Consider the following 26,616-nt stretch of genomic DNA (forward strand, 5'->3'; position numbering starts at 1 on the left):
GCCGGCAGCCACTGCGCCAGGACTACAGCTCCCGGCATGCTCTGCGCCACAACACGGCCGCCCGGCAGCCCCCCGCCGCAAGGACTACAGCTCCCGGCATGCTCTGCGCCACAACATGGCCGCCCGGCAGCCCCCCGCCACAAGGACTACAGCTCCCGGCATGCTCTGCGCCACAACACGGCCGCCCGGCAGCCCCCCGCCACAAGGACTACAGCTCCCGCCATGCTCTGCGCCACAACACGGCCGCCCGGCAGCCCCCCGCCACAAGGACTACAGCTCCCGGCACGCTCTGCGCCACAACACGGCCGCCCGGCAGCCCCCCGCCGCAAGGACTACAGCTCCCGGCACGCTCTGCGCCACAACGCGGCCGCCCGGCAGCCCCCCGCCGCAAGGACTACAGCTCCCGGCACGCTCTGCGCCACAACATGGCCGCCCGCCCAGCCGCCACACGCACCACCACAGCTCCCGCCACGCCGCGAGCCCGCCCTCCCCGCTCTCTCACCCTGCGGGGCACCGTCCCTCCCGCCGATGCACCCGGAAGCCCCACCGAGCCCTCAGCACAGCCTCGCTCTCCCCACCGCCCGCTCCGACCCGCCGCTGCCCCGCCGCAGCCCTCCTCGGGGCTTGACCCGGCACGCAGCGGCCCCCCACCCAGCCCCCGCTCACCTCCTCCCTCGCTACACTCGCAGCCCGCTGACGCTCGGCCACAGCTCCGCTCCGCTCCGCCCTCGGCTCACACTGGCCCCCCGGAGCAGGGCACCACCCCTTTTCCAGGGAGGAGCCGGCACCGCCAGCCCCACTGCCCGCACCTGGGGCTCCTCCAGCCAGACCCCGCCCACAGCTGAGGCGCAGCAGCAACGGGGGGCCCCCTCCCCTCACCCCCACAGTGCACCACCTCCTCCCCCGGGCTCCATCACAGCCCCTTGCCCCACGCCAAGGGAGCGCAAACGCAGCCCTCAGGCCAAAGGAGAGGGCAGCTGTTTGTGCAGGCGCGCACGTAACAAGTCCCAGGAGCGATTCGTGGCTCAGGGTCCCCAACGCTCCCCCTGCCCCAAGGCCACCTCGGCCGCCGTTGCCGCAGCCGCACGGAGCTGGTGGTGGCTGGGATAGTGCTCATTTTCTCCACAGTAGCTAGGAAGGGATACGTTTTGGATTTATGCTCAAAACACCGTTAATAATGTAGAGATGTTTTGGTTCTTGCTGAGCACTGCTTCCACAGTCAGGGCCTCTTCTGGTTCTCTCAGTGCCCCACCAGCAAGTAGGCTGGGACAGCTGGGAAAGCTTTCCCAGCTAACTGACCAAAGGGATATTCCATACCATTTGACATCATGCTCAGCACACGCAGCTGGGGGAAGAAGGGGGAGTCCTTGGGGGGGGGGGGGGGGGGGGCTACGGCATTTCTCTCCCTAAGTAACCATGACACATGACAGAGCCCTGCTTTCCCAGAGGTGGCTCAACACCTGCCCGCCGAAAAGGAGGAGTGAATTAATTCCTTGCTTTGCTTCCACGCACAGCTTTTGCTTTACCTATTAAACAGTCTTGATCTCAGCCCATGATTTTTCTCACTTTTACCCTTCCAGCTCTCTCCCCCAGCCCACTGAGGGTGGAGCGAGCAAGCAGCTCCCTGGTGCAGAGTTGCCAGCTGGGGCTAAACCACGGCACGCGCTTGTCCGCGTTTGGCAGGAAAGGGACCGTCCGTCGCCCGGCTCCTGGAGCGACGGGCTGCTGGGCAGAGGGGGAGGCCGCCAAAGGTGAGGAGCAGGGCACAGGACAGTAGGAAGAGAGAAGAGAAGAGCGGCAGCCGGCTGGACGGGGGCGGGGGGGCGTGTGTGCGTGTAGTGAGAAGGCACGAGGCAGGGAACAGGACGGCCAGAGAAGGACAGGGAGCCTGACGGAGGTGGAGATACAAGCAGCAGAGAGAGGGGAAGAGAGGCAGCAGAAAGAGGGGGGAAGAGCAGGACACAGACCAACAAAGAAGGAAGAGGAGCAGGCTGGAGACGCACAAAGAACCTGGGGCAGGCAGCACGACAGCGAGGGAGGAAAGAAGAATAGGGGCAGGAAGCTGGACCGAGCGCGATGGAGACAGACAAGACAAGCGACAAGAACAGGGCAGAAAGGGAAGAATGAAGCCACGGGGACAGGGAGCCGAGACAGCCAACAACGGAGGGAAGGGGCCGGGGAGGGAACACCACAAAACAAACCATGGGGCTACGTGGTACAGAGCACGAGAAGGCAGAGAATTAAGAATTAGGGACAGGGAGCCAGAGAAACAACAACAAAAAAAAACACCCAAAACAAAGGGAGATGGGGAGCAAAAGGAATCGCAATGCGTACAGAAAGGAGAGAGAAACAATTCTAAAACAGGGTCACGGGGAAGCCAGAGACAGCAAGATGGAGAAAGGACAAAAGCTACAGGCTACAGGGCAGAGAGGGAAGAATTAATGAATAGACACAGAGAGCTGGGCAGAAAGAGATGGAGAAAGGCTGAAGATCACACGGCCAACAGGGAAGAGAGAAGAGAGGGAGGAATTTTCAAAACAGGGGCAAGAAGCCAGAGAGAGGGAGAGAGGCGCAACAATAAAATGGGGACAGGCCACAGGGCGGCGAGGAGGGAATCGATGAATAAGAACAGGAGACCAAAGAGAACACAATGTAGAATGGAAAAAAGGAACAGCGGCCTACAGGGAAGGAGGAATTAAAGATCAGGCACTGGGAGGCAGACAGAGACACATGAAGAAACAAGTAGGAAAAAAAAAAAAAACAACACACACAACGGCAATGGGCTACAAAGACAGACAGAGAGGGAAGAAATAAAACATAGCAGCAAGGAGCTGGACAGAGAGAGATGAGGACAAACAAATAGCACGGGTCTACGTGACAGAGAACGTGGAATTAGAACACAGAGAGGGGGAGCTGGACAGAGAGAGAGGCCGAGAGAAAAATCTAGACGGGCTACGGCGGGCAGAGGCAGGAATTAAAACCTAGGGACAGGGAGCTGGACAGAGAGAGACGGAGATCACAGGGAACAGCGGCGGGTGCAGGAAGAACAGGAATTCAAGAATAGGGAAAGGGAGCTGGACAGAGAAGAACTCAGGCAGGCAAGTAACAGTAGCAGGGTACAGAGCAGAGCAGACGAACTAAAAAGCGCGGCGGGAGCGTTGAGGCAGACAGAGAGAGATTAAGAAAAAAGTCACGGGCTACGTGGCAAAGCAGGAGGAACTCAGAAACGGGGATGGCAACCAAGGGAGAGTGAGCTGGTGAAGGATAACGGGTATTCAAAGTGAGGGACGGGGAGCTGGGAAAAGCGAGGCAGAGAAAAACAGAATCACAGAGAGAATCACACAAAGCCAAAAAAGAAGAAACTGAACAACAGGAACAGGTGTAACCAAAGCGATGAAATCAACCAACCAGAGACGGTGTTCCATTACGGGAACACGGAGCGTACGAATCAGCGCATCTGTCGATCTGCATTTTAGTCCCTAGGCGATCGTTAATGTCAGCAGAACAACAGACAACGTGCTTCTGTCAGAAAAGGATGACAAAACGCGGTTTCGTGTAGCGCACTGAGAAAACTAGCCAAGACTGCCAAGATTAAGAGCCAAGAAGGTAAAAGGCAATTCTGGCAGGGGGAGATCGCGACCACCGACTCACGGACCACCACCGAGCCTGCGCAGTGATTTACATACGGAACGAGCCAGTTTGTACCGATCAGTAGACAGGACGATAATGAATATGTATGAATACGTAAAATTTTGATCTACAAATTCTACGGGAAAGGTGTGTGAGGTACGCACGCCAGGAGGAGCGATCCCCCGTGCATCTGGCGCCGTGAATAAAGAACGCCTGCTCTTTAATACTAGATTGGTGTTGAATAGATATTTCCGATTTTACCGTGTTTTTTGGTAACAGTTTTGGCACCCCAGATGGGAACCTGCTTTTGAATCTCGACGGATCCGCAGGACCGTGGGACCTGCAGTCAGCCCCAAGGAATTCTTGGGGAGAGCTTCCGATCCCCAGGCCAGAGAATTCTGAGAAAGATCCCCTGGACTGAAGTAAACAAGGCATTCGTTTAAGAAGAAACTTAGGTAGAATAATATGTGGCGTTAGCTTCCCACATAGGACAGGATAGTGGGTTTGAGTCCCACAGGCCTGCCCGTAAGGCGCGGCGAAAGCCACGCAGGGTTGGGGCCAAGAGGTACCTCGGTTGGTAAGTCTCTGCTAGGCGAAAGCCTGTGGAGCGGGACCCGAGGGTAGGGGGGTCTTCAACAGGGGGTTGAAGTCTCCAGGGATATCTAGCAGGGGGCTACAGATCCCAGTGGCGGATTCCCAGTGAGACCTCTAACGGGGGTTGGAGTCCCTCTGACTACTATTTGTGATAGTGCACTATCACAGCTGCTAGTCGACTGGGAGATGGGAGCATTTCTGAGTAAGAAACCTATCCCACAGAGAACACCTTTGGGATGTACTTTGAAGCACTGGAAAGACATCGGGGGTGATGACCCACTAACTCGGAAACCATTAATTGAATATTGCAATCATTGGTGCCCAACGTATCAATTGGAAGGTGGGCACGAATGGCCAGAACAGGAGACATTGCAATATCATACCATCTTGCAATTAATGTTGTTTTGTAAAAAGGGAAGGCAAATGGGAAGAAGTGGCATATGTTGATTTGTTCTTTACACTGTGGAATCATCCAGCGTGGCAGAAACAGCGTGAGATATGTCCACAGGATTCTACAGCAATGTTTCTGAAAAGAGGAAAATGTGGTGAGAACTTGAAGTGTTGCTCTACTTGTGATACTGGATACTTCACTTGATGGAACTGACAAGAAAATAGTATTGAATACAGCCAGAAGGCAGGTGCAGGGAGCACATGCTAACAGGAATTTACAGAGAACAACAAATAAGAATTTTCCATCTACAAATCCCGAGTGGGACCCTAATCAGCCAGGACCCAGGGGAATGTTGACTAGATGTCAGAGACAGATTTTATTTGGAGTAAGACATGCAATGCCAAAAGCCATAAATTTTGACCCATTTATTAAGTGAGACAAGAATTAAAGGAGTCCCCTTCAGCCTTTATGGAAAGACTGAAGGTGACCACCAGAAAATATACTCATTTGAACCCAGAAAAACACAGAAAAAGCAATTCAGTTGGTCTCTATATTCATAAGACAATCAGCCCCAGATTGGGGGGGGTGGGGGGGGGAGTAAAAAAACCTTCAGAAACCAGAAGAACCTGAATCCAGAGATCTGGGTAAAATGCTTGAAGTAGCTTGGCATGAAGGAGACCAGAGGAATCAACCCTAGCTGAACACCTGGTTACACTGAAGCTAGGGAATGAAGAAATAGAATTTTTGGTAGATACGGGAGCCACTTCTTTGGTATTGAATACACGTAAAGAGAAAGTTGATCATAAACCAGTAGGTGTTGTTAGTGCGACAGGGCAAAGAAAAATTAGCCTTTCTTAGAGCCATTAAAGTTTAAATTGGAGAAGCAATGGGCAACTCACCAGTTTCTGTATATGCCTGAATGTCCACTGCCTCTGTTATGATGAGATCTATTAAGTAAATTAGATGCTCAAGTAACTTTTAAAGATGGAGAGATTAAATTACTAATACCAGAACAGAATCAAAAGCCACAGAGGCGAGAGCGTTTATGTTACAGGATTCCTCCAGGGAGGAACAGGTTCCCGAAGAAGTGGAAAACGTAGTAATTCCTTTGGTTTGAGCGAGCGGAGCTCCGGAGCGACCTAAGCGGGCAGAGCCGGTAAAAGTAACCTTAAAGCCTGGAGCCAAGCCGGTAAGACAAAAACAATACCGTATTAAGCGAGAGGCTCGAAAAGGATTAGAGAAGTTAATTATAAATTTTTTTCAGAATATGAGCTCTTAGTAGAATGTGAATCAGAATATAGTACTCCTGTGCCGCCAGTAAAGAAATCTAGAGGCAAAGAGTATTAGCTGGTTCACGATTTAAGGGCTATATCTCAGGTGGTCCAAGATCTACATCCGGTAGTAGCTAATCCATACACTTTACTGACCTCTTTTAAAGGAGGAGCATAAATGGTTTACTGTACTAGATTTGAAGGATGCCTTCTTTTGCATACCTCCAGGCATAAAAAGTCAAAGCCTATTTGCTTTGGAATGGGAAAGCCCGACCACAGAATGAAAGACACAGCTAACATGGACCGTACTTCCACAAGGATTTAAAATTAGTCCTACGATATTTGGGACTCAGCTGGCAAGAAAAAAAATTAGAAATATAGAAATGTATAGAAAAAACAGAACCCAGGGAGAGGCATACTGTTACAGAATGCAGACGACATTCTGATAGTGGCAGAAAGTAAAGAATAATGTTTTGAAATTTTTAAATTTTCTGGGCCAAGGAAGATGCGGAGTTTCCAGAAACAAAACCCAAATAGGAGAAGAAGCAGCCATTTATTTAGGATTTGAAATATCTCAGAGACAAAGACAATTAGAAAGTGAAAAGAAAGAAACTATTTGTCAAATTCCCGAACCTTGCGGCCCGAAGGAACTGAGAGCTTTTCTGAAAATAGTGAAATAGCGTCAGCTCTGGATTCTGAACTACAGACTGTATGTAAAACCATTATACGAGGCACTGAAAGAATCAAAGGATAAATATTTAACCTGGACGCCCGGATGCCAAACGGCATTCAAAGAACTGAAAAGAGCCTCAGTGATGGCCCCTGCATTAGGCCTACCCGATTTCGCTAAACCTTTTGAGCTGTTTGTCCACGAAAGACAACATTTAGCCCTTGGAGTGCTGACACAGCGACTGGGAACCTGGAAGAGACCCGTGGGCTACTTCTCCAAACAACTCGACCACGTGAGTAAAAGATGGCCTGGATGTTTACGGGCAGTAGCAACAGCAGCGCTGCCGATCCAGGAAGCCCCAAAGTTAACAATGGGACAAAAGATGACAGTATGTGTCCCGCACATAGCGGTGACTGTTTTAGAACAAAAGGGGGGTCGTTGGCTATCCCTTAGCAGAATGTTGAAATATCAAGTTGTTCTGTTAGAACAAGACCATGTGGAATCGAAGGCTACTGCTATACTGAATCCTGTATGTTTTTAACAACAGAAAACCTTACGGACAATTTCGAACACGATCGCTTGCTAACTATTGAACAAGTCTATTCCAGCAGACCAGGCCTGAGACACAAACCTCTGGGAAAATCCTGATCTGGAGTTGTTTACAGATGGAAGCAGCTCTGGGCGAGAAGAGAATGGCCGGATATGCTGTCATTATCACCGCCGAGGGAATGGAGTCAGGGGCGCTGCCTGCGAACACCTCAGCACAGAAAGCAGTATTGGTAGCGTTGAAGCGAGCTCTGCGAATGGCAGAAGGACGAAGGATAAATATCTAGACTGATTCCAAACATGCATTTGGTGTGATCCACGATCATGGAGCTACTGGGAAGGAAAAAGGACTGCCATCAGCCCAAGAATCATTGATACAGCATAAAGAAGACATTCTCCAACTTCCGGAAGACGTGCAGAAACCAAAAGAAGTGGCGGTAAAGCGTTGCAAAGCTCATCGATTCGGCCAGACGGCTGTAAACATAAGCAAACGATTGACAGATAAAGCTGCAAAGAGGACTGCAGAGCAAGGTATCCTTGCACTAGTACCAGTAAAACAGATCGGAATTCCAAAGTTGAAACCGAGATTATTATAATAAATTGGATGAGCAATTAGCAGAACAATTGGAAGCATCACAAAACACAGAGAGATGGTAGGTAACACCAGAAAAACAAGTAATAATAATAACAACCCCACAAGTTATGACAGAACTTGCAAAAGAAAAGCATGAGCAAACACATTAGGGTGTAGATGCTACGGTTTTGAGTTTAAAAGCATCTGTAGCGTGTGTAGGCATGACAAGAATAATTAAACCCATGGTAGCTAAGTGTCCAATCTGTCCTAGAAATAATCCCCTGAACCAAAGGAAACCACCTTTAGGAGTAACAAAACAAAAAATTCTCCCGGAAATTATTAGCAAATTAAGTTCTCTGAGTTACCCAGACAAAATAGATATAGCAGTATTTGTTAGTGATGATGGACAAATTTTCTAGTTGGCCAGAAGCTTTCTCGTGCTGCACCAACAAAGCTAGAGTAGTAGTTAAAATGTTGCTGAAAGAAATAATACCAAGATTTAGAGTGCCAACAGGAATGTCCTCTGGGAGAGGACCACATTTTTTTGCAGAGGTAGTTCAACAAATTAATAAAATTTTGGGTATAAGATGGAACCTGCATATGCCCTAGAGACCACAATCAAGTGAAAATTTTGAGAAGATGAACCAAACACTGAACTGACATAGTGGAATATTATTGATCTAGGATGGAAGTATTGAGAAAATGATTATTTCAAAACTTCCAAAGGGGGGAAATGTAACCAAAGCGATGAAATCAACCAACCAGAGACGGTGTTCCATTACGGGAACACGGAGCGTACGAATCAGCGCATCTGTCGATCTGCATTTTAGTCCCTAGGCGATCGTTAATGTCAGCAGAACAACAGACAACGTGCTTCTGTCAGAAACGGATGACAAAACGCGGTTTCGTGTAGCGCACTGAGAAAACTAGCCAAGACTGCCAAGATTAAGAGCCAAGAAGGTAAAAGGCAATTCTGGCAGGGGGAGATCGCGACCACCGACTCACGGACCACCACCGAGCCTGCGCAGTGATTTACATACGGAACGAGCCAGTTTGTACCGATCAGTAGACAGGACGATAATGAATATGTATGAATACGTAAAATTTTGATCTACAAATTCTACGGGAAAGGTGTGTGAGGTACGCACGCCAGGAGAAGCGATCCCCCGTGCATCTGGCGCCGTGAATAAAGAACGCCTGCTCTTTAATACTAAATCGGCGTTGAGGAGTTGTTTCCGATTTTACCGCGTTTTTCGGTAACACACGGAGTCAGACCAAGAGGGCCAGAGAAAGACAAAATACCGACAGGCTACAGGACAGAGCAGGAGGAATAAAAAAATAAAAACTGAGCCAGAGCCAGGCAGAGAAAGGCGGAGAAAGAACAAGTAGCCACAGGCTACAGGACAGAGAGAGGGAGGCCTGAAAAGACGGGGAGGCAGGGAGCCACTCAGAGCGAGATGGAGAAAGAAGGGGCGGGGGGGGGGTGCAAAAAAAAAAAACTAAAAAAAATTTTGCAGCAGGTAAGGAAAGAGAGGGGGCCGGGGGAGGGACAGGGAGGGCCCAGGACGCACAAGAGAGGCAACGGGGCCCCAGTGGCCCAGGACTCACCGTGACTCTCGCTCTCAGCGCTGCTGGCACAATTTAGCCGTTCAGATGCTTCTTTCCCCTCCTCTCCTCCCTGCCTCTTCTGCAGCTCCAGACTCTAGGCCGTCCTCCACCTGAAGAGAATACAAGGGTGTCTCACAGCTCTTACGAGATGAGGCTTCCTAGGCACGTAGCCTAGCTCGCTCGTGCCGGAGCTGGGGGCAGGAGCACGGGGCAAGGGGGGCCAGGGGAGGCTGAGGGGGAGCTCTGGTGAGCTGGGGAGTCGGCTACCTTCTGCGCCCTGGGCAGGGGGAAAAGGTCATCCTCCTCCTCCTCCTTTCCCTCTTCCCTTCTATCAGCTCCCGGGTAACTCCTGGGGCTGCCCTCACCCGCTCGCCTTTAGCATACCAGAAGCCTGCCTCGGCAGGTCGTTTGAAGCTTCCCATCCCACCAGCCCCAGTAGTGCAGGCACACAAGGAGACACCCCGGCACCCACCAAAGGGGCTCGCTCACCTTGCCGGCAGCCCTAGGCCTCACCCGACACAGGGAATCGTGTCCGACACACCACCACGCTGCAGCAGGAGCGGAGGAGGCCTTTCCTTACCAGGAAGCAGCAACGAGCACGGCGGCATCACCTCGCAGGCACCGCAGCATCGCAGGGCTGTCACCTGCGGAGAGAGCAATGGGGATCACAGGGACGCCACCGCGCGTGCGCGGCTCCCGGGCTCAGTACCCAACTCTGGTCGCTGGGCAGCAGCATTATCTGAATTACTCTTCTCGATTAATACCATCCAGAAACCGTAACTTGGCTGCATCCACAGAGCTTCTATTCCTCTGCACCTTTCCCCCTCGCAGCCCCAGCAGCACCGTTCATTGCCTCTGCACCAAACAGCAAAGCGTCTCGAGCATTTCAGTCCTTTCCTCTCGACTGCTTAAAAAAATCTGGTGCTTGCTACTGTCCATGCCACTGCCCCCCCCGCCCATGCCTGAGGGAGGAGAAGCAGCACAGCAAACCTGGGGAACAAGGTTGGGTCCCCCACCCCCGCAGAATAAGCCCCAGGAACTGCTTGTAGGCATGTGGCATCAGGGTTGTGATAGGGTTTTGTTTTGGTTTTCTTTTTTTTCCCCTGCCTTCTTTACATAATGTAATAATTGGGGTTGCTTTTCCAAACTACTGAGTTCTGTGGGGACTTTTTGTGCTTTTACCCTACAAAAAATGGTCATTTTCACTTTCGGTTTTGTGCATGAGAATGGTTGGTGGGTGCTTTTAGGTGGTTGTTCCTTCCCCACCACCACCCTTTTTTTCCCTTTCCAGCTGCACAAATCCAGCTGGAGTTGGCTTTCCCAGAAGCCCCAAGTTGTTTTCTTTCCACCAGAATTCTTTCTGTTTTTTTCACCCCCCATTGCAGACCCAGAGTCAGGGGGTTTGAGGTATTTTTGTGCCCAGGCAGCAGCTCCCAGGCTGCATAAGCAGCCCCACAGGGGGAAGTCCCCGTTTGAGGGAATCGGCCCCAAATGGGGATGGGAAAGTGAAGACAAGGGAAAAAAAAACCTGAATAACCTGAAAAAGAACACCTACTCCAGCCCACCAAGCACCGGTCACCTTGCCTGACTCACCTCCAGGGCCCAGATCACGCTCGGCTCATCGCTTAGCGCCCTCGGATCACAAAAAAAAAAGAGTAAAACCCATAATGGAGCCCTATAGCCATCAGTCACATCTTCCCTCCCGTACTACACAGACTCACCTTCTTCCAGCGCTCCCCTGGGCTCTCCTCCGTTGCCCTGCACGACTCATCCACCTGCACCTGGAAAAACAGTGTTACTGAACAAGTCACCTGGAGGCACAGCAACAGCTTAACCATTCCACAGCTCTTGCGCCCCCGTAGGAATACCATCTAGAGCCCAACTACAGCCTGCCGTTAAAGGAAATGCGTTAAATCAAACGTTAAGCCCTCGCACGTACAAGCCGGAACAGCAAACACACGGCACGCTCGCGCACCCAGGGCGCAGCCCGACGGAGGTCCACGGGCACCTCGCCGGTTTGATGCGGAGCCGCCCAGCATCCCTGCGAGCACAGCTGCAGGCGCAACAGCAGTTTCACCTACACCCATCTCAGCGCGCAGCGCTTCTGAAGCTTTAAGCTGAAAGCCCTACCTTGACCCTTGGCCACACTAGAAGCGAGCCGTGGCTAGGACTCCACAGAAACACAGCAACACAAATTGCACACCCACAGCGGCGACAGCCTTGCAGCTATTTAGACCAGGAACAACAGAGAAAAGTAAAACAGCTTCATCACCCGCACGGGAAAAGCAGCAGACGGAGACAAAGGGTCAGCATTCACAGCCCTTACAGAGCACAGGCGTTCTCTCTCCTTCCACTCCTAAACCCATCCCCACTCAGGTCTAAGTATCACAGCCCTGCTGTGGCAATATCGAGAGCGGGGAACAAGAGCCCTGCCGCCGGCCGTTTGTGCGGCAGGACACAAAAGCAGAGGGACATGTTTTGCCACACACAACCCTGAATCTCCTGAAAATTTATGTTTACCAAAAATAGCCATTTGGAACATATTCCCAAAAACATTCGGCAATGAAACGCTTACGTGCTTGACACCCGCACATTTTTGGGGAACTTGCTATTTGCTTCCTGGTTTTGCTGGTCTTCCCTCAGAAGTTCTACCTGCAGCCAAGTTATTCCCACCCGCCCGACCGGTTCAACCATTCACCTTCCTGGTATTACCAGCACATTGACACAGGCGAGGAACTTAACTGCTCTTCTAAAACTATCCAAATGACAATCACAGCCCTGAAAGAGGAGTGGAAGAGAAGAAAAGGAGAGATCAGGCAGCAAAGATGCCCTGCAGGCTGCTGCCAGCCAACACTGCACTCTTTTGTTAAAGCCACCCCGCCCCCCCAAACGCAAAAAAAAAGCCCCATGACTTTGTGGAGTGCGGTTTTTTCTTCTTTTCAGCAGTCCTTTTGGAGCTCATCCCTGTCTCAGCATCTTGTCTTGTCAGAGCATGAAGATGCAGATGATCTGTATCCCGACGACATCTGCATGGGATGAATACATTTTCAGAAATAGACCAGATCTGTGAGACTCCTGTCACCTTTGTGGTTTTAATAATCATAACTCAATTTTGTCGACTGACACACTTGTGAGAACTAACTTTGAAACTTAGCCTCTCCTTGGGGAAAAAAACGTGTTAGACACCAAATGAAACTGATTCAGAGCTCCGAACCACGATGGAGCCGATAGAGCTGCTGTGACTTAGTTTGTATGATTAATTAATTGGTTAATAACTATCCTAAGCAGCACAGAAAGAAGAGCTGGACCCAAAGAGGGTGTGCTGTGCTGGATCCAAAAAGCACCCTTCCTCCAGAGACCCGCCTCAGGTGGCGAGTTCGCTCTGGTGCATGCCGGCCTCCCGAACTTCGGGGTCCGATGTGACCGGACCCCCACCTCCGGGGAGGGTCCGCGTACCCTGCCCAACCCCTGCTTTCCCCTGCAGCCCCCAATGCCCCCACCCCACCCCAACCCCCCAGCCTGCACAAGCAGCCAAACCGGCTTCTGCTTTTGGCCCCCAAACCAGCTCACTTTGGGACCGTTTCTGAGCGAAAAAGCCCAGCTGCTGAGCCTGTTCTCAAGTCCCAAAAATGCAGCACTCGACCTCTGCTCCTCAGCCCCAAACCACACGACTTAGTCCCCTCGGTCAGGCCCTCAAAACGCACGACTCGATCTGTTTCAGGGCCCCGGCGTCAGCCACAGGAGCCTGCTCTCACGGCCCAGGAACAGAAGAGCTGCGCTCTCCCCGCTCAGGGACCAAACCAGCTGAGCCTGGCTGCGTCCCGGCCCCCTCCGCAGTCCCCACGGGCAACGCTCAGGGCCGCGGAGAGCGCAGCCACCCCGCAGCCCCGCACCCCCACGGCCCACGCGGGCACTGTCGGGGAGGCCTCGGGAACTGAACTGCGCGGGCCCGGCCCCGCACCCCGGCGGGGCAGCCCAGCGCCGGCCCGGCAGCGCTTTCCTCCTGCTCTCGCAGGCCTCGTTTCCCCGGCACCGCCGGGCCCGCACCCCAACCCCACAGGGGGCCGGGCCCAGCCCGCCTCCAGCAAACCGCGGCGGCAGCAGCCGGGGTCCCTGCCTGCCTCGCGGGCAAGGGGGGGACCCGCCCGGCACCGCAGGGGCCCCCGCCGGGGTCGCCGCCGCCGCCCGACCCCGACGAGGAGCAGCCGAGAGCCGGGTGGGGCTGCCCCTACTTCCCCACGGCCGGGCACGGGCTCGGCCCCAAAACCCAACCACCGACCCACGACAGCGCTCGGCCCGGGGCCGCTGCTGCCCGCAACCCCCCCCCCCCCGGGGACTCCGCGGACCGGGAGACCCCACAGCCGAAACCCGCCGACCCACAGCGCGCCCAGCCACGCACGCGGCTCCTCACCTGCCCCCCGGCGCGGCTCCGGCTGCCCCACGGCCCGGCACGGAGCCGAACCCGGCCACCGGACCATCCGCCGCCCCCCCCGCAACCCCCGGACGCTCCGGGCCGGTTCTCGTCCCTTTTCGCTCCGACGCCTCGAGCCGAGCCGGCCCCGCTCCTCCGAGCTACCGGCGGTGCCCGCTCTGCTGCTCGGGGCCGGGCCCTGTTCTCACCCAGCCGCGAGAAGCCGCCCCGGGGTCTCCTCGGTGCGTCCAGCCCCGTGCCGTGCCGGAGCGGGGAGAGCCGGGTACGAGCGCGGAGCCCTGGGGCAGGGGTTGCCCCAGTGCCGCCGACGGTGTGGGGGTGTGTGTCGTCGTCCCCCGCCCCACGCGGGGGGCGCACACACGGTACACCCGCGGGCAGGGGCATCCCCGGGGAGCCGTGCGGCCGGGCTGCGCCGTAGGAGGGGAAGGTGATGTTGGTTTCCCATTTTCCCCGCAGCCTGATCCTCCCCCCTCCCCCGTACTGAGTTGCCCCCCCCGCCCACCCCTTCCCGCGCGTTACAGCCCGCGAAAAAGCTTTTAACAACCCCATCGACAACACTCCCTTTATCCCTCTTCCAGCAGCAGCAGCAGCGAGAGATTAAGCCAACTGCAGCAGAGAGGAGGAAGGCAAGGAGAGCCTTTTCAAGCAAGGGCAGGACAAAAATGCACGGCGTGGACAGGCACAGGAGAGGCTGCGTTATCTGGAAAGCACAACACCTACCCAAGGGCAGAAAATAAGGAACGAATCGTTTGCAAGGAGCTGCAGCAGACAGGTCACCTTTTTCTTTATTGCTCTCCTGCCCTTTGTTATCCAAAGCGATAGGCTTCACCACCGGGCAGAAAATAGCTGCCTAGATTTACACGGACAACCAGAAACAATCAAGCCACCCAGGAAAAAGTTCACAGCAGAGGTATAACACATCAGCAGCTAAAACATTTGTTACGCAGGCACAACCAGGCACTAAACAAAGGCTTTCCAACATTGGAGATCTAGAACAGGTAGACATTAGCACAGAAGCGCAAGGGGCTCCGTCACCCTGCGCAAATCTCCCCGTGCCTACACACGCACACGTTCAGAAGTTTTTTATCAGAAAACGCCTGACTGAGCCATTTGCCACAGTCACGAGACTCACGACATGACACACGAGGTGGGCCCAGAGTTTTAAGGCAAAAATACCTCCCCCGCCCCCCACCCGAGATCTTTCAGGCTCCAGACCTGCCATCTCCCCGCACCAAACCTCCCCGGCCAAAGGGTTTCAGGTGGCCCAAAACACAGTACACAGAAAATAAACGGGGAAAGCCCTACATTGTGCAAAAGAGAACGATGCCCGACCAGGGCTTCTCTGCGGGGCCCGAGCTCGGCACGGAGCCCCCCCCCGGCACGAGCACGGGCCCGGGGCCGGCACGGAGGAGCCAGCCCCCCCCCGGCACGAGCCCGGCACGGAGGAGCCAGCCCCCCCCTCCCCCGCCCGGCCCCGGGCCCGGCACGGAGGAGCCAGCCCCCCCCTCCCCCGCCCGGCCCCGGGCCCGGCACGGAGGAGCCAGCCCCCCCCTCCCCCGCCCGGCCCCGGGCCCGGCACGGAGGAGCCAGCCCCCCCCTCACCCGCCCGGCCCCGGGCCCGGCGCGACGGAGGCGTCCCCCGCCCCGCCCGGCCCCGGGCCCGGCACGGAGGAGCCAGCCCCCCCCTCCCCCGCCCGGCCCCGGGCCCGGCGCGACGGAGCTCCTCCCGCCCGGCACCGAGCCCGGCCCAGGCCCGGCGCGACGGAGCCCCCCCCGCCCGGCCCAGGGTCGGGCCCGCACGGAGCCCCCCCCACCCCCGGCCCACACGGAGCCCCCACCGCTGCCCGAACTCACCCACCAGCGCTCTCCGGCCCCCGGCTACGGCCGCGCTGCTCTCTCAGGCGGCTGCCGCAGACGGGGATCGGGAGCCGCCAGGCCTCCAGGAGTCCCGAGGGGATGCCGGCCACCGCAGGGGATGGCTGCCTGCGGCCGGACCGCCGCGGCGCTCCCCGCCCAGCTCCGAGCAGTCTCCGCCGGCCACGGGCTTCCCACGCCGGGCCGCAGAGGGGCCCCGGCACCGCAAAGAGACCCCTCGCGACCCGGCCGCCCCACGCACCTCTCCCACCTCCGCTCCGCCGCGCACGCGCCACCGGAAGCCCGGGCCCCGCGGGGCGGCCCTTAGAGGGCGGCCGGAAGGACCGGCCCCCACCGGCCCCGCCCCCGCGCCGGACCGCCCCCGCGCCCAGCCGGTGAGCGCCAGCGCCCCCTGCTGGCCGGGCCGCGCTCAGCTCGCGAGGGCGCCGAGGGCCGGGCGGGGCGGGACGCGCCGGCTCGGGGCCGGCTCCTTTCGGGGCGAGCGGGCGAGCGAGAGACCCCTGCGGGCCCCGGTCACGGCCGGGCAGAGCCGCGCGCCCTCCGGGAGCGGCTGAACGGGGCTGCCGCTCGTGACACGTACCGAGCCGTCCGCGACGGGAGCGAGCAGAGGAGGAAGGGGCCGGCGGCCGCGGGGCCCTGCCCGCAGGCACGGGGGGGGGGTGCGGGCTGGGGCCCGTGGGGCCGCCCTGCTGGGCCGCTGCCCTGCGCCGCACCGCGCTGGGGGCTGGGGCCCGACCGGCGCCGGGGGACCGGGGGCAGCCACGAGCAGGGGGCCTGAGCTTAGCCACGGCCTGCAAAACACCCCGCAGCGTGAGACGCTGCGAGGCCAAGGTGGTCCTTGGCAATGGGGGCGCCTGGGCTCGGCCTCCGCCGTACCCGTCCTGGGTCTGCGTGGCGTTCCAGGGGAACGGTGTTCTCCTTGTGCGGAAGGTGGGCTGGCCGTTCGGCCGTGCCCCGGCCGTTACCGATACTGCCAGAGGCGCTCGCACGCTCTGGCCCGTTACTGCTGCGGTACCGCGCCGTAGCCGAAAGAAGAGGTGTTGTGTTTTCTCACAAAAAAGCCTCCTACGGTCAGTGGAAGAAATAACCTCCTTCCGTGGCACTGACTCTTTTCGTCCAGTCCATAGCCGGCTTTCGGCTTTTGTCTTTACAGCATTCAGTTTGCTTTCTGCCAAGCTTTCTACCTGCTGTGAAACATTTGGATGGTTTTTTCTTGTTGCTTTTTTTCCCCCCTACTTGCTCCACAGCTCCCACACCAACCACCCAGCGCGGCTCGCCTTTCAGCCCCCAGACCCAGGAGCCTTGCCCTGGGACGGCCCGTACATGTCAGCAGAGTTGTTCCAGCTCTCACCCTGTCCCTACCCAGCTGAGGACGTCTGTGTCCGTGGCAGACACCCAGACACTGCCCCTGCAGCATGGCAGTCCCCTGCCCCGTCAGTGAAAACTGCGGCAATATCGGCTAAGTTTAAAAGCGTCGGCAGGAGGTGCAGGATACGTAAATAAAGCGGCGGTTGGCTGCCGGGTATGGGTGCGATATAAATACATTTTGTTTACAGGCCTTCGTGCCTATTCAGCGTTGAACGGCACCGCAGCCCACCCACCCCGGGGCTCACGGGGCTCGGAGAAGGGTCTCTCCAAGGGCACAACCTAAGGCAGCGCAGGAAGCCCAGCTGCCACGCTCCCAGTCGCTACGGGACGCTTGCTTACAGCTACACCGACGAGGGTGCGGATGAGGCTGGAACTAGCAGAAATGCTGACTCTTCTGGCCTTTTATTTGCGGAAGGCACAGCGCGCGAGCCTCGGCGGCTCACAGGAGAAGCGTGCGGCGCTGCCGGACTCTCATTCTCAGCTCACGTACTACTGCCAAAGCTCCTGCCCTGTGCTGTGCCAGATGCCGGCTGGCGTGAGCACCTGGGCTCCTGAGGGACCCCCTTGTCCTGAGAGCCAGAGGTACTAGCTTCCCTTTGCATGAGGCCTGTAGGAGATAGACCCTGCAATTTAAAAAATCTGTATCAAACGTGGCAGACTCAAAGGGGGGCATTTTAAAAAAGGCAGGTTTGTTTTCTTTTTTAACTTTACGATCTACAGCCTAGCAAAGAGCTCCCTTTCAGTGTCAGTCGCTTGGCCTTCTCCCCTACTGACGAGGTCCCAGCCTCCCGGTGAGATCTCGCTGGAGATATTCTCAGTTTCCCTCAGGTACGGGGCTGCCCTGGCCCGAGGCCAGCGAAGAAGCTGACTTTGCCCGTGCCCGAATCAGCAACACGTCCAGCAGGCGACTTGCAGAGCCCAGGGAACCCTCGTAAAGAGGTCTGGGGGTGGGCCGCGCCACATCTGCGGCATCGGCCGTGGGAAAGGACCGGCGCAGTAAAGCAGGTGGGTGAAACCGCGGTCCGCGCCAGTACGTGCTGCTGCCTGGGGCATGGCTTTGCTGCGGGTCAAGTCAGATGCTCTCTGTAAGAGTCAGTCAGGACAAAGGCCGCAGCAGATGTCTTTTCTGCTCATTTTAACAAAGGCTGGACGGAGCCCATAGAGGAAGGCACTACGCGTCTTGCTGGGTCTGTTTGCCTGCCTTCTCGTAAGCCGTCGCGGAAACTTGCACGAGCAAAGCCTGTGCAAGCTGATGACAGCCACGCACGGTTGAAGAGGGAGCAGACGGTGAGAGCAGAGGTGCGCGCTCAGGCTGTGCGCTGGAAGCTAATGCTAATGCTGCAAAATAAAGAGTGGATTTTCTTTTTTGGGTTTAGGTGAGCGCTAAACATGACATGTGCGTGTGTGCGTGTGTCTCTCGCAGGTTTTTGTCATACACCCCACCCCCCCGCCCCAAAAAAACCACCCGCACATGCCACGCGTTAAACAGTGGTTTTCCATTGTACTTAGACGTGCTTACATAGGTGTGTTGGTTTTTTTCTTTTTTAATGCAGAAACAGCAATACGATAGATTTAATACAGCTAGCAATTAGATGGGTGTAGCTTTAGAGCGTCGGCTGTTTACAAAGCAACTGCACACCTTCTTTAACTCACAGTTTAAACAGGTAAACTTGCAGTGCATCACACGTGCTTTGTACAGTCACGGTCCACACGGCAGGCCAGATGCTTCCCCCTGCCTTGTCCTTGTTCCCCCGACTCCGACGGGACCGCCGAGGCCACCCTGGGGACAGCGCCGCTTTCTAGCAGCTGGGTTGCTTGCCTGGACGCCCCACAGACAAACAGTCATTTCCCCACTGAACCTCTTCTCAAATATTTTCCTAGCCCTGCAGGCCCCAGGTCCTTTGGTTCATATTTCCTTTTTTCCGGGCTTGATGCACAGGACCGACGATTTCCAGAAACAGAAACAGAGGCTGATTCAGTCCAGGCTAAACATTCTCTGACCTAAACCAAACTGCCTTCGAAGAGATAGCTGTACTGTAGGCACCACCTCGGGAACAGAAGTTGCCCTGTCATTAAAAAAAAAAAAAAAAAAAAGCAGGAAAACAAGGCATTTCAGGCTGAGGAGGCTGAACAGTGTGCTGGGGGCGGTGGGGGGCTGGAAAGAAACAGTTCAGACGATTAGAGCGAGCTTGGCGTTGCAAAGCGTGCCATTATTTTTAATTCGGCAGTCAGAAGAAAATAGATTCTGACACTGATTTCCTGCGTGCTGCGGGAGTTCTCTCCTCAGCATTCCTGTGCACCATTTTACTTTTGTGTCCCGTCCGCTTCGCTTTTGCGCTGTAGCTCTCCGGTTCTAGCTACGCTTCCCACCACCCCCATTACGCTTTGACAAGCCCAGCTCTCACTGTGCTTCCCTTCCCTTCCCTTCCCTTCCCGTATGCGCGTGCAGGGAAAAGCCCGCGCGTCTGCCACTACAGGACACGCTCTGGGGGGCAGGAGAGATGACGACGCTCCCTGACAGAGGACACAGCTGAGGGGCGGTCCGCCGGGGCCGGGGAGATGGCAGCACCTTCCCTCAGCTGCCCCATCCGAGCACAGGTGCAGGTGCGCACTGAGGAGAGACAAGCAGGCAGGAGCTGCAGAGCGAGAGAGAAAATAAAATTCACGGGTGGGTGCTACTTGCGTCTCATTTTTAGCGCAAGACATTAATTCTCAGCACATTCTTGGAGCTGCCCCTTTGGGACTCACGGAGAAGAGGGAGGTTGGCCACGCGGTGCAGCCCAGCTCTGCTTCCCCTAAATGGTTTTACTGTTCAGGTGTTGCCCTAATCTGGCCGGTACCCCCGCAAAGAGTTTGGGATTTCTGCTGCCTCTCCGGGCCAGCCACAGACCCCGACTTCATCGCAGCGAATGACCCTGCACTCGTCAGAGCGGTTGCCGAGTCACATCCCGCTGCCTTCCCTGCAGAACTGGAGACCCTTTTTCAGCCCTTGCCCCCTCTTCTCTCAGCTCGTCGCCCATCCCTTTATCAGTGCCGGCACCGATCCTGCCTCCAGCTCGCCCTGTCCCCACCTGCGAGCGCCCAACAGGAGCTAAATGTCTCCTCAAGGATGCACGGAAGAGACGCGCAGGTAACCCAGCACAGACCCCCTGCAAACATCTTCTTTCCATTTGCTTTCCTCTCCTGACACGAAGGGATGACTTAGGAAAAGCGTACTGCTCGCGTTTCACATGCACCGCTTCTACTTTCACTCTCGCTCTCCTTGGCAGTAATTAATAGCGGTGGCGGGGGGGGCTGGGGCATTCCCCCAAAGCGGCTGCGGTTACATCCGGGCGGTTGTGGCACTCCATTAGCTCTGTAGTTTTTAAATCTAAATCTTCTGGAATTGTTAGTTCTGGTCAGGAATCACCCGTACCTGCAAATTTTCTTAATAGCTACGCTTGACCCCAGCCACTGTTTAACAGCTCACCTTTATTTCTCTTCATTTAAGAACCTAAAGCTTCGTTTACTGCTTGGGTTGGAAGCAGGAGCTGTCGCTGCCTCTGAACTTTCTAACAGCCCTGTTACAATTTCAGTACTACCCGCTCCCAATTTAGCTTTCCGGGTCGATTTTCATTCTAGATTCTAAAATTTCCTTATTTTGTTTCTGATCAGGAGTCATTAATGCCTGCAGTTGATTTAATAACGGCTGCATTTAGATTGAGCTATTAATGACTCGCAACTCTATTTATGGCATAAAAAAGGACTGCCTTTATTTTTTTTAATTACAGATTAGGAATAATGACTGCCTGGTTTGTTCAGTAATAGCTGCGATTAAATTGAGTCACGACTCCTCCCTAAATAATATGTGTTTATTTGCACTCCTACAATTTAACCTCCCCTTCACCGGTCAGGGGCACCGACAAGTGCCCGCGCGTACCTCCGCGCCCCCTGCGCCGGCTCCCCAGGGAGCAGCCTCGTACCCTGACCAGAGTCTGCAGCGGCCCGTTGTCGGCCCAGCTCCTCGCCCTCGAGCGGCGGATCCGCTGCTGCCCAGAGGGGACGGAAACGGCGCGGGGTAAATGATAATGTGAAATGATAAACGAATAAAATGATCTCACAAGGGGGAAGAAAACCAGCAAAGCAAAAACCAAACCCCAAACAGAACACCATACCACTAAACCGCCTCACCGCCCCCTCAGCGCCCAAAACAGCATCCCGGGAGAAAAAAAGCAAAGCAGGCCACAAGAGACCTTTCTAGTACAGCTGCTGCCAAAGAGCGCCAAGCTCTGGAAGCCTTACCTCAGGCAACGCCTCCGCTTCTCTAAACGCCAGAGCACGCCTGCCCGGGGGGCTGAGACAGCCCCAGAGCTGCGACCGCCCGAGGGAACACGGGAGCCCCGGCGCCAGAGGAGCCCGGGGGCAGCGAGAGCTGCCCGAGCCCCGGCTGGGGCTCTTCGACCCCCGGGCCCCGCCCCCGCCCTTCCCACAGCGCCCCGCGAAAGGGGCGGGCCGAGCCCCCCGAGGGGTGAAGGCCCCGGGAGCCGTACGGGAGCCGCCTGGAGCTCCCGGCGCGGGAGGGGGGGGGGGAGAGAAAACACCCAAACCGAGCCCCCCCCCCGAGCGGAGCAAACACAGGCTCGGGCCGTTGCCGGGGGGCGGGGCCTGTCGCTACGGGGAGAGAGCCGGCACCGCCCCCCGGGCCGTTGCCAGGGGGCGGGGCCTGTCGCTAAGGGGAGAGAGCCGGCACCGCCCCCCGGGCCGTTGCCAGGGGGCGGGGCCTGTCGCTAAGGGGAGAGAGCCGGCACCGCCCCCCGGGCCGTTGCCAGGGGGCGGGGCCTGTCGCTAAGGGGAGAGAGCCGGCACCGCCCCCCGGGCCGTTGCCAGGGGGCGGGGCCTGTCGCTAAGGGGAGAGAGCTGCGACCGCCCCCCGGGCCGTTGCCAGGGGGCGGGGCCTGTCGCTAAGGGGAGAGAGCCGGCACCGCCCCCCGGGCCGTTGCCAGGGGGCGGGGCCTGTCGCTAAGGGGAGAGAGTCGGCACCGCCCCCCGGGCCGTTGCCAGGGGGCGGGGCCTGTCGCTAAGGGGAGAGAGCCGGCACCGCCCCCCGGGCCGTTGCTAGGGGGCTGGGCCTGTCGCTAAGGGGAGAGAGCCGGCACCGCCCCCCGGGCCGTTGCCAGGGGGCGGGGCCTGTCGCTAAGGGGAGAGAGCCGGCACCGCCCCCCGGGCCGTTCCCAGGGGGCGGGGCCTGTCGCTAAGGGGAGAGAGCCGGCACCGCCCCCCGGGCCATTGCTAGGGGGCTGGGCCTGTCGCTAAGGGGAGAGAGCCGGCACCGCCCCCCGGGCCGTTGCCAGGGGGTGGGGCCTGTCGCTAAGGGGAGAGAGCCGGCACCGCCCCCCGGGCCGTTGCTAGGGGGCGGGGCCTGTCGCTAAGGGGAGAGAGCCGGCACCGCCCCCCGGGCCGTTGCCAGGGGGCTGGGCCTGTCGCTAAGGGGAGAGAGCCGGCACCGCCCCCTGGGCCGTTGCCAGGGGGTGGGGCCTGTCGCTAAGGGGAGAGAGCCGGCACCGCCCCCCGGGCCGTTGCTAGGGGGCTGGGCCTGTCGCTAAGGGGAGAGAGCCGGCACCGCCCCCCGGGCCGTTGCCAGGGGGCGGGGCCTGTCGCTAAGGGGAGAGAGCCGGCACCGCCCCCCGGGCCGTTGCCAGGGGGCGGGGCCTGTCGCTAAGGGGAGAGAGCCGGCACCGCCCCCCGGGCCGTTGCCAGGGGGCGGGGCCTGTCGCTAAGGGGAGAGAGCCGGCACCGCCCCCCGGGCCGTTGCCAGGGGGCGGGGCCTGTCGCTAAGGGGAGAGAGTCGGCACCGCCCCCCGGGCCGTTGCCAGGGGGCGGGGCCTGTCGCTAAGGGGAGAGAGCCGGCACCGCCCCCCGGGCCGTTGCCAGGGGGCGGGGCCTGTCGCTAAGGGGAGAGAGCCGGCACCGCCCCCCGGGCCGTTGCCAGGGGGCGGGGCCTGTCGCTAAGGGGAGAGAGTCGGCACCGCCCCCCGGGCCGTTGCCAGGGGGCGGGGCCTGTCGCTAAGGGGAGAGAGCCGGCACCGCCCCCCGGGCCGTTGCCAGGGGGCGGGGCCTGTCGCTAAGGGGAGAGAGCCGGCACCGCCCCCCGGGCCATTGCTAGGGGGCTGGGCCTGTCGCTAAGGGGAGAGAGCCGGCACCGCCCCCCGGGCCGTTGCCAGGGGGCGGGGCCTGTCGCTAAGGGGAGAGAGCCGGCACCGCCCCCCGGGCCGTTGCTAGGGGGCTGGGCCTGTCGCTAAGGGGAGAGAGCCGGCACCGCCCCCCGGGCCGTTGCCAGGGGGCGGGGCCTGTCGCTAAGGGGAGAGAGCCGGCACCGCCCCCCGGGCCGTTCCCAGGGGGCGGGGCCTGTCGCTAAGGGGAGAGAGCCGGCACCGCCCCCCGGGCCATTGCTAGGGGGCTGGGCCTGTCGCTAAGGGGAGAGAGCCGGCACCGCCCCCCGGGCCGTTGCCAGGGGGTGGGGCCTGTTGCTAAGGGGAGAGAGCCGGCACCGCCCCCCGGGCCGTTGCCAGGGGGCGGGGCCTGTCGCTAAGGGGAGAGAGCCGGCACCGCCCCCCGGGCCGTTGCCAGGGGGCGGGGCCTGTCGCTAAGGGGAGAGAGCCGGCACCGCCCCCCGGGCCGTTGCTAGGGGGCTGGGCCTGTCGCTAAGGGGAGAGAGCCGGCACCGCCCCCCGGGCCATTGCTAGGGGGCTGGGCCTGTCGCTAAGGGGAGAGAGCCGGCACCGCCCCCCGGGCCGTTGCTAGGGGGCTGGGCCTGTCGCTAAGGGGAGAGAGCCGGCACCGCCCCCCGGGCCGTTGCCAGGGGGCTGGGCCTGTCGCTAAGGGGGTGTGTCCAAAGGGACGCTGGCAATGCCCCTGGAACCATCACCACGGGCAGGGCCTCTTGCTATGGAGGGTGGGGCCAGGCAGCACCAGCAACACCCCCAGGCTGTCACCAGGGGGTGGGGCCTGTTGCTACCTGGGGGTGCTGGGGAGCACAGGAGCACGGCCCCGCCCCACCAGGCCCTCGCCAGGGGGCCTGTCGCAAAGGTGGGTGGGGCCAGGTGGGTCAGCCATCAGACCGCCTGCCCGCCCATCGCCGGGGGCGGGGCCCGTTGCTAAGAGCGTGGCGAGGAGTATCAGCACCACCCTCACCGGGCTATCGCAAGGGGTCAACACCTGTCGCTAAGGGCTGTGGTACACGGCTCCAGCCCCCACGGTGCCGTCACCAGGTAGCGGGGGGGGGGGTGTCACTAAGTGGCGTGGAGAAGTGAGCGCGGCGAAGTGTCGCTCCAGCCCGTGCACGGCTGCTGGCTGCAGTACCGCGGTTTGGTCGCACGGTGGCGGCAGAGAGCAGAAAAGGGCGCCACTGCGCATGCGCGGCTGCCCGCCTGCAGTACCGCGGTTTGGCCGCACGGTGGCGGCAGAGAGCAGAAAAGGGCGCCACTGCGCATGCGCGGCTGCCCGCCTGCAGTACCGCGGTTTGGTCGCACGGTGGCGGTAGAGAGCAGAAAATGGCGCCGCTGCGCATGCGCGGCCGGCCGCCTGCAGTACCGCGGTTTGGTCGCACGGTGGCGGCAGAGAGCAGAAAAGGGCGCCACTGCGCATGCGCGGCTGCCCGCCTGCAGTACCGCGGTTTGGTCGCACGGTGGCGGTAGAGAGCAGAAAATGGCGCCGCTGCGCATGCGCGGCCGGCCGCCTGCAGTACCGCGGTTTGGTCGCACGGTGGCGGCAGAGAGCAGGAAAGGGCGCCACTGCGCATGCGCGGCTGCCCGCCTGCAGTACCGCGGTTTGGCCGCACGGTGGCGGCAGAGCGCTAAAATGGCGCCACTGCGCATGCGCGGCTGCCCGCCCGCAGTACCGCTCTTTGGTCGCACGGTGGCGATAGAGAGCTAAAATGGCGCCACTGCGCATGCGCGGCCGCCCGCCTGCAGTACCGCGGTTTGGCCGCACGGTGGCGGCAGAGAGCAGAAAAAGGCGCCACTGCGCATGCGCGGCTGCCCGCCTGCAGTACCAGCATCTGCTTGCACGGCAACAGCAGCGGCCAGAGGAAAACTTCCCCCTCGGGAACGGGCGGCTTCCCGTCTGCCGTACCCGGTTTTGATCGACCGGTGACTGCCGCGATCGGATAAGGGGCGGGTGGAAATCTCTACCAGGGTAGCGGAGCTCCCGCCTGCAGTCCCGGGGTTCGGTCGCTCGGTGAAAGCAGCGAGCAGAAAACAGGTGGCCAGTGCGCATGCGCGGCTGCCCGCCTGCAGTACCGCGGTTTGGCCGCACGCTGGCGGCAGAGAGCAGCAAAGGCGCCACTGCGCATGCGCACTGTCCTCCCGCCTGCCCCACTCGCCCCCACCCCACGCCCGAGGGAGGAGAAGCAGCACAAACCACCTGGGGAAAAAGGTCCCCTTTCCCACCCCCACACCCCCCCCCGGAGTAAGCCCCATCAGTTGCTGTAGGCCTGCGGCATCAGGGCTGGGACAGGGAGAGCAGCAAGTCAACAGGTCCTGGAGGGTTAAAGAAGAAAATCCATCAGGGGAACACAGCTGCCCTTCTGAAGGCAGGCTGCCCGGGGTGAGGGGGGCAGCTGTGCGTCGGGGCACAGGGCAGCCAGGCAGACCAGATGCCAGCGGCTGCCCTGCAAAGGAGTTGTGCGCTGCTGAGCCTTGGGCTTCGTTGGCTTGGCAGCGCCTCGCCTCGCCACTGCTCATCCTGCGTAAGCACGAGGCTTCAGCGAGCACAGAACAGGAGGCCAGGGGAAGCGGGGGGGAGGAATGTCACCGGGGAAAAAAAGTCATGCAGGGGGGCCATCTCAGGGGACAGCGTCTGGGAGGGCACAGACACACGCAGAGGGAGGGCGGGGGAGGAGGCGGACACTGCCGGACAGGGGCATGTCTGGGCAGACACGCCATGGGGAACATGCATGGGGATGACTGACACCAGGGGGGTCCCCCCAGGATAATCCACAACGGGCAACTCACCTGGGCTCACCTGCAGCAGATGATCCGCTCCAGATAACCGACCCGCTCCGGAGAATCCATTCCGGATAAGCCCCAGCAATGCCCCTCAAACTGCTGCTGTTTCACCCCAAATTTTCCCCAATTTGGGGTTTTTGGGACGGTCGTTTGGTGGTGCTGATTTCTGTTTGGATGGCTTGGCTTTTTTTGTTGTTGGGGTTTTTGGGGGTTTTACCTTATGGAAAAGCAAAAAAAGCCAAAGGAACAAAGTTGGGATTGCTTTTCCAAACGGTTCACTTCTGGGTCTCTTTGGCCCTTTCCACAACAAAGAAATCGGTGATTTTTGCTCCTGGTTTTGTGCATGAGAATGGTTAGTGGGGTTCCACCCCACCCCACCCCCCCACCGCTTTTCCCCCCCCCCCCCTTTCCAGCTGCACAAACCCAGCAGGAGTGGGCTTTCCCAGGAGCCCCCAATTGTTTTCTTTCCCCCAAACCTGTTTGGGTGTTTTGCCTGTTTGGGGTTTTTCACCCCCCACTGCAGACCCAGACTCGAGGGCTTTGGGGTGTTTGTCTGCCCTGGCAGCAGCTCCCAGGCGGCCTGCGCAGCCCCAGAGGGGGAAGTCCCCATCTGGGGGAATCGGCCCCAAATCGGGATGGGAGAGGGAGAACGGGAAAGGGGCAGCATTTGAAA

At 58.7% G+C, this 26,616-nt stretch overlaps 1 long non-coding RNA gene across 1 annotated transcript in view; it reads right to left on the bottom strand.

Moving 5' to 3' along the window:
* Positions 1-9,197: 9,197 nt before the first annotated feature.
* The window catches only part of LOC135311007 (uncharacterized), a 36,795-nt gene continuing 19,376 nt past the window's right edge, over positions 9,198-26,616 (bottom strand). Inside the window, exon 3 of the long non-coding RNA XR_010370910.1 lies at positions 9,198-9,394. This is a non-coding gene — a long non-coding RNA (uncharacterized LOC135311007). The remainder of the gene's footprint in view (positions 9,395-26,616) is intronic.

The sequence above is a fragment of the Phalacrocorax carbo genome, unplaced genomic scaffold, assembly GCF_963921805.1.
Source record: "Phalacrocorax carbo unplaced genomic scaffold, bPhaCar2.1 SCAFFOLD_60, whole genome shotgun sequence".
Classification (NCBI taxonomy): Eukaryota; Metazoa; Chordata; class Aves; order Suliformes; family Phalacrocoracidae; genus Phalacrocorax; species Phalacrocorax carbo.